At 44.2% G+C, this 7,242-nt stretch overlaps 1 pseudogene; it reads right to left on the bottom strand.

Moving 5' to 3' along the window:
- Positions 1-2,261: 2,261 nt before the first annotated feature.
- On the bottom strand, positions 2,262-5,821 carry LOC108544037 (peroxisomal targeting signal 1 receptor-like; annotated as a pseudogene).
- Between the last annotated feature and the right edge of the window lie 1,421 nt (positions 5,822-7,242).

Raw genomic sequence — 7,242 nt, 5'->3', positions numbered from 1 at the left:
GCCACTGCACTCCAGCCCGGGCGACAGAGCGAGACTCCGTCTCAAAAAAATAAATAAATAAATAAAATAAAATAAAATAAAAAATAAAAAGCTCCTATTGGTAAACAAATCACTCAGGGTTTTAAAAATATATTTTAATTTACCCTTTTTTGTTAAAGGTATTTTAGCCTAGTATCTACTTCTAGCTTTAATAAATTTCTCTTAGCGCCATTCCTATTTATGTTTTGAGATTTATAAAAGCTGTAGAAATTTTGCTCTCATCATTACACTGATTTTAGTATTTTCTTCTCTTTGGCGTTATCCAGCTTATTTCTTTTAAGTAATTTTTTTTCACTTTTTGACACACTGCATTTCTGAATTCAAGGATTTATGTCTGGTTTTCAGTATAGAAACTTACAAACCACCAACTCTTAAAGGCATTATTCAAATTATTTTAATATATCCCATAAAAAAAGAGATTTGTCCTATTCCTTCTCATTCTAGCCTTCTAGTCTTCATAGATATATGTATTTGTTTTACGTTTTCATTTTTTGAGATGGAGTCTTGGAGTGTCACCTGGGCTGGAGTGCAATGGTGCAATCTTGGCTCACTGCAACCTCCGCCTCACAGGTTCAAGTGATTCTCCTGCCTCACCCTCTGTAGTAGCTGGGATTGCAGGCGCCCACCACCACACCTGGCTAATTTTTCGTATTTTTAGTAGAGACAGGGTTTCACTATGTTGGTCAGGCTAGTCTTGAACTCCTGACCTCATGATCCGCCTGCCTTGGCCTCCCAAAGTGCTGCGATTACAGGCGTGAGCCACCGTGCCTGGCTTGCTCCTTTCTTTTCTTTCTTTCTTTCCTTCCTTCCTTCCTTCCTTCCTTCCTTCCTTCCTTCTTTCTTTCCTTTCTTTCTCTCTCTTTCTCTCTCTTTCTCTTTCCTTTCTTTCCTTCCTTCCTTCCTTTTCTTTCCTTCCTTTCTTTTCTTTCTTTCTTTCTTTCTTTCTTTCTTTCTTTCTTTCTTTCTATCTTTCTTTCTTTCTTTCTTTCTCTTTCTTTCTTTCTTAACAAATATTTTAGTCTTATTTGTAAATCATTTACACATATTCTTATGAAGAAAAATAAATTTCAGAAAGGAATCTTGGGACCATGGTAGTTAAAATATATATGTATATATGTCTGATCATTAGCCACTGAAGACAACGCAAGAGGCTTAGCAGTCATTTCTGGGGGTTAGTGTATCTCCCCATGCAGGGGACAATTGAGAAGAATCCAAGCTGCTCCCTCATCTTCCCTCAATTTTCACCTTCTGAAGACAATATGGGGGAAGGGGATTTTCCAGTGCTTTCCCCTAGAAACATTTCAAGAGGTACAGCAAAGGCTTATGGTAACACTGAACCTGCTCTTTGCTAGAAATCTGGCAAGATTGCAATCTCTGAACCAACCTAGTAGAAGAGTTAGCCCAATTCCTATTCACAGGTACTTCTAAGAGGAGGAGGGATTGCTGCATTCATCACACCCCCTTCCCACTTGCTCTGTTCTCCCACCAAGGCCCCAGAACAGAGCTCTTGATATCATCTGATCTAGTCCCTCCCCACTCCCACCCCCCTCATTGACCCCACACCCAGACACTCTGTAACAGTTGGCCCTGGCAGCTCCTGAGGACTGCTGGGATGACGACACAGCATTTTTGCATCAGCATCGTACTCACAGGGAATCGGAGCTCAGCCAGGAGAGGTCCAAGAATGACAGAACTATGAGCACCCCTACCAAACCTCAGCTCTGCAGAGCCAAATAAACAATTCAATCTGACAGGCCAACTCCTAACACCCAATCCCAGACAGTCATCATTAGAGGCCACAGCAGATGAACCTCCTACTTACACTGAACTATTACCAATTCCCAGTAACAGTGGGGAAAGGAGAGACATGACAAATGTGGTAGACCCTATCAGAAATGGCAGCTGATGACAACAGTTAGCCTACATCTTTGGGTCCTACCCAAAAAGCATCCTCAAGAACGATGAGCAGAGAGCTCTGTAGCTGGATGTACAGCCCTTCAATTATGAAGGGACGCAGAGAAAACAAGCCATGTTTTCCTATGATTATGTAGGAACTAGAACACGGACTACCCAGCCCTATGTTGAGGCAGCTTCTGAAAGGCCTTACCACTTACAGTCATCAGCCCACCCGCTTGGTAGGTGCATTTGGGGAGAGGGACTCACATCACATCCAGAGGGGGGAACTGTCTAGGCAGACACTCACAGGGCAGCCCATCCCACTGTCACTGGGGCAGGCTAAACATGGTTAGGAGGGTGAACAGATCCCGGGTATCAGCCAACCCATAGGTGTCGCTCTGGCCTTCACACAGAATGCGAAACGCAGGGTGCTCCAAGTGTTCTCTGACATGGCACCTCCTTCACCCTGAGGGCCCTGGCTTTTCTTCCACATGTTCAGGGCCTCCAGAAAGTGCTCTGCAGCCTGCCAGTGAGCCCCAGGGTTGATGCAGCTGATGCCCAGGTTACAGCGAGACTGGATACAGCCAGGCTGGAGCTCAAGGGCCTGGCAGTATGCAGTTACTGCTTCTTCACTCTGGTTTCCATTCCACAGCAAATAGTCATTGGGACGAACACTGAGGGTAGCTGTGAAGCAGTTCATGGCCTTGTCATGCTCTCCACTCAGGTTGAAAAGGACCTGCAAGCCACACTGCACATTGGGGTCAATGGATATAGGGTCCAGTTGCACAGTTGCTAGGAAGAGCTCCTTCATTTCAAGAAACAGGGAGTCAGACAACAGAGATCCCAAGATATGCTTGCTGGCGCCCAGTCCTGCCCCATCAGCCCCTTCTTCAGTAGGTGTCACCAGATAGGCACAGGCTGGTGTGCAGCAGGGTTTCACAGGCCTGCTGCTGCAGGGGCTTATTGGTAAAGCTTGCAGCCAGCGCCATCAGTACTGTCAGTTATCTGGCTTTAGCTCCAGACACCTCTGCAATGCTCTGATGCCTCACAGTTCTTGTTCATTCTCTGCCTGGGTGGTACCCAGGTACTGCCAAGCTTCCATATTCTTAGGATTCTGCTGCATAGCTGCCTCAAAAAGCAGCACAGCATTTGGCAGGGACTATCGAGGGAACCTGTCTCTATAATTCAACATGAGCCCTTTTCCATTTTCCCTAAGTGTCGGCCAGTCTGAGAAATAAAGGGAAAGAGTACAAAAGAGAGAAATTTTAAAGCTGGGTGTCTAGGGCAGGCATCACATGCTGGCAGGTTCCATGATGCCCCCCAAGTCACAAAACCAGCAGGTTTTTATTAGTCATTTTCAAAAGGGGAGGCAGTATACGAATAGGGTGTGAGTCACGGAGATCACATGCTTCACAAGGTAATAAAATATTACAAGGCAAATGGAGGCAGGGTGAGATCACAGGACCACCGGATGAGGCGAAATTAAAATTGCTAATGAAGTTTCGGGCATGCATTGTCATTGATAACATCTTATCAGAAGACAGGGTTTGAGAGCAGACAGCCGGTCTGACCAAAATTTATTAGGTGAGAATTTCCTCATCCCAATAGGCCTGGGAGCGCTACTGGAGACCCGGGCTTATTTCATCCCTTATCTACAACCATAAAAGACAGACGTTCCCAGAGCGACAATTTTAGAGACCTCCCCCCAGGAACGCATTCTCTTTCTCAGGGCTGTTCCTTGCTGAGAAAAAGAATTCAGCGACATTTCTCCTGTTTGCTTTTGAAAGAAGAGAAATATGGCTCTGTTCCGCCCAGCTCTCAGGCAGCCTGACCTAATGGTTATCTCCCTTGTTCCCTGAACATCAATTGCTGTTATCCTGTTCTTTTTTTCAAGGTGCCCAGATTTCATATTGTTTAAACAATTTGTGCAGTTAATGCAATCGTCACAGGGTCCTGAGGCGACATACATGCTCAGCTTACAAAGATGACGGGATTAAGAGATTAAAGACAGGCATAGGAAATCACAAGAATATTGACTGGGGAAGTGATAAATAACCATGAAATCTTCACAATTTATGTTCAGAGACTGCAGCAAAGANAGAAATATGGCTCTGTTCCGCCCAGCTCTCAGGCAGCCTGACCTAATGGTTATCTCCCTTGTTCCCTGAACATCGATTGCTGTTATCCTGTTCTTTTTTTCAAGGTGCCCAGATTTCATATTGTTTAAACAATTTGTGCAGTTAATGCAATCGTCACAGGGTCCTGAGGCGACATACATGCTCAGCTTACAAAGATGACGGGATTAAGAGATTAAAGACAGGCATAGGAAATCACAAGAATATTGACTGGGGAAGTGATAAATAACCATGAAATCTTCACAATTTATGTTCAGAGACTGCAGCAAAGACAGGCGCTAAGAAATTATAAAAGTATTAATTTGGGGAACTAATAAATGTCCATGAAATCTTCACAATTTATGTTCTTCTGCCGTGGCTTCAGCCCGTCCCTCCGTTCAGGGTCCCTGACTTCCCACAACAGGGCCCGCTCCTGAAGTCGCTGCAGCCCTTTTTTGAAAGGCTGAGGGTGATCACGCAAGGGGTTCTCCTTCTCCAACTGGTACTCCTTATCAAAGGAAGCTGATGTGAGGTCATCATAGCCAGAAAGCTAGGGGTGAGCATCAGCATCTTGTTTTGCCATCTCCTCCAACTCCACCTGCAACTCTATAGCTGACTTGGCGCGTTCAAACTCCCTATCAAGGGCAGTTGTGTTTACTGCTCTTGTGAATGATCAACCCAGGAATCTGATGTACTCAGAATTAGCCAATTTGGGGTCATCCCCTTTGGCCACAAAGTCATTGGCCATGTGCTGCAGATCCTTCTCAGGATGACATTCATGGTCCAACGATCAGCAGCTGCTGCTCCCTTAGGCTCTCCCAACCACAGCTTCTCCCCTGATTGCTCCAAATATGCCTCAGCCCAATGGGGGGGAGGGGGGAGGGAACAGCCAAGGGGTCTGTAACTTCAGAAATGAATGATTGGGACCAGTCTGTCTCATTACAATCCTGAATTACATCCACGGCATCTCCAGCTGCAAAGACACTCTGGGCCCAGTTCTCAGACAAGGCCAAGTCAGCCACACCAGGGGCTCTCTGGGGAGGCGGGAGGAAGTTTGACTCTTCAATCTGCTGCATCTCAGCCAGTTCATCCATCGTGAATGTCTGAGGGGCGTGGGATACAAGGGGTACATTGTGGTCCTGCAGGAATTCAACCACCAACTCATCTTCAGAAGCTACTCCCAAAGGCTTGGAGACTGCCTCAGAGGCTCGGGCTCCGGGCAGGGATGGGGGGCAGGGGCCAGGCCTCAGACCTTCTGCTGAGGTCGGGGGGTGTTTTCTCTTTTTACTGTGTTTAACTACATTAATCATGCTCAGTATTTCGGTTCACTAATCTCATCAGCTGAGACAAGTTTAATATTTAACCCATACGTTGTATATTAAGTAGGTTGTTTGTATTTGGCTCTTTTTCAAATATGGCTTGTCAAGCTTGTAGTCTTTTGCTCGTTAATATTTTTTTTTCCTATTTTTCTCATTGTGTTGACTTAAACATTTAAAAAATAAGTCCTATAACTGTGTGTAACGTAAGTTTTAACTTTCTTTTCACTTATGGGAAATATCACATTTGAGACATCTGCAGTTTATGTCTGTTTTTAAAATTTGCTTTATGGCAAGTTTGGCAACCCACATGGATTTGGCCACTCTGACCACCCGTATCTAACAGGGGCGCTTACTTCTCAGTCGATTATTCTCCTAAATGACTTCTTTGGTTTGCTTCTCTAGTTGGAAAATTCTCGTATTTCACTTTCACTTTTTTTGAGACGGAGTCTCACTCTGTCACCCAGGCTGGAGTGCAGTGGCCGGATCTCAGCTCACTGCAAGCTCCGCCTCCTGGGTTCACGCCATTCTCCTGTCTCAGCCTCCCGGGTAGCTGGGACTACAGGCGCCGCCACGTCGCCCGGCTAGTTTTTTGTAGTTTTAATAGAGACGGGGTTTCACCGTGTTAGCCAGGATGGTCTCGATCTCCTGACCTCGTGATCCGCCCGACTCAGCCTCCCAAAGTGCTGGGATTACAGGCTTGAGCCACCGCGCCCGGCCACTTTCACTTTCAATGCTATACAGTCGTTTAAAGATTCTTGTAACTTTCTGAGGATTTTAGCTTTCTACATTTAAAATGTGTAGAATTGATAGTATTTTTCCAACAAGCACAAATGTCAACAGTGTACACATGAAATATATTTTACACAACTTTGTTTGTAACAGACAATAAATCTCAAGTTACTTTATATAGAACATATCCTTTTCTCAACATACTGTAAAGTAATAATTTGTAGAGTTTAACTTTAATACTAGGGAACTGATTTTACATTTAGCACACATTTCTGAAATAAATGTACTCTAAACAGTACCTATACATGGCCAAAACTACTGATTTTCTACATCACTGAGAACATATTGGCAGAATTATTTACCTGAATTCAGATTTTTGGCTTCAATCACCAGGCTTCCTCATTAGCACTTCCCTGAATCCATGAAAAGAATCTGTTTGAGTCTTCCATTTGAACTACAAATTTAAAAATTTCAATGCAATTTTCATGTGGTGAGATAGTACTTGCTGGTAACATTTTAGTCAATAATTTCTACTGTTATTTACAATGTTCAGAAAATATGACCTGCTGCGTTTCTGGGGTAATAAATTCAATGACATATTTTAGGCCTAAAACTTTACCACCTAAAATACTCATATCTAATATTTGAAAATAATGGGCGTCCTTTGTTTACTGGCAAAAATAGCTGCCATTGATTCCTATGCCCAATTAGTACAACTTACTCACAAAGTTAACATTATTTATGTTCATTTAGTTGTGGGACACCAAAAAGTTAATTTCTATAATGACCTTAATGTTACCTAATATGAATGAAAATGTGAGAGGCTAGGAGATGGAGTGAATAAAAAGAGGGGAAATGTTCTTCAACGTGTACCAAGTTTCAATTAGGAGAAATAAGATTTAGTGATCAACTGCACAGAATGGTGACTATAATAAATAATGTGTAGGCCGGGCGCAGTGGCTCAAGCCTGTAATCCCAGCGCTTTGGGAGGCCGAGACGGGCGGATCATGAGGTCAGGAGATCGAGACCATCCTGGCTAATACGGTGAAACCCCGTCTCTACTAAAAAATACAAAAAACTAGCCGGGCGACGAGGCGGGCGCCTGTAGTCCCAGCTACTCGGGAGGCTGAGACAGGAGAATGGCG

Source organism: Rhinopithecus bieti, unplaced genomic scaffold (assembly GCF_001698545.2).
Source record: "Rhinopithecus bieti isolate Rb0 unplaced genomic scaffold, ASM169854v2 scaffold_26106, whole genome shotgun sequence".
NCBI classification, from domain to species: Eukaryota; Metazoa; Chordata; class Mammalia; order Primates; family Cercopithecidae; genus Rhinopithecus; species Rhinopithecus bieti.
Note: the sequence above shows the minus strand (reverse complement) of the source record. Positions and strands in the feature narration are given on the sequence as shown.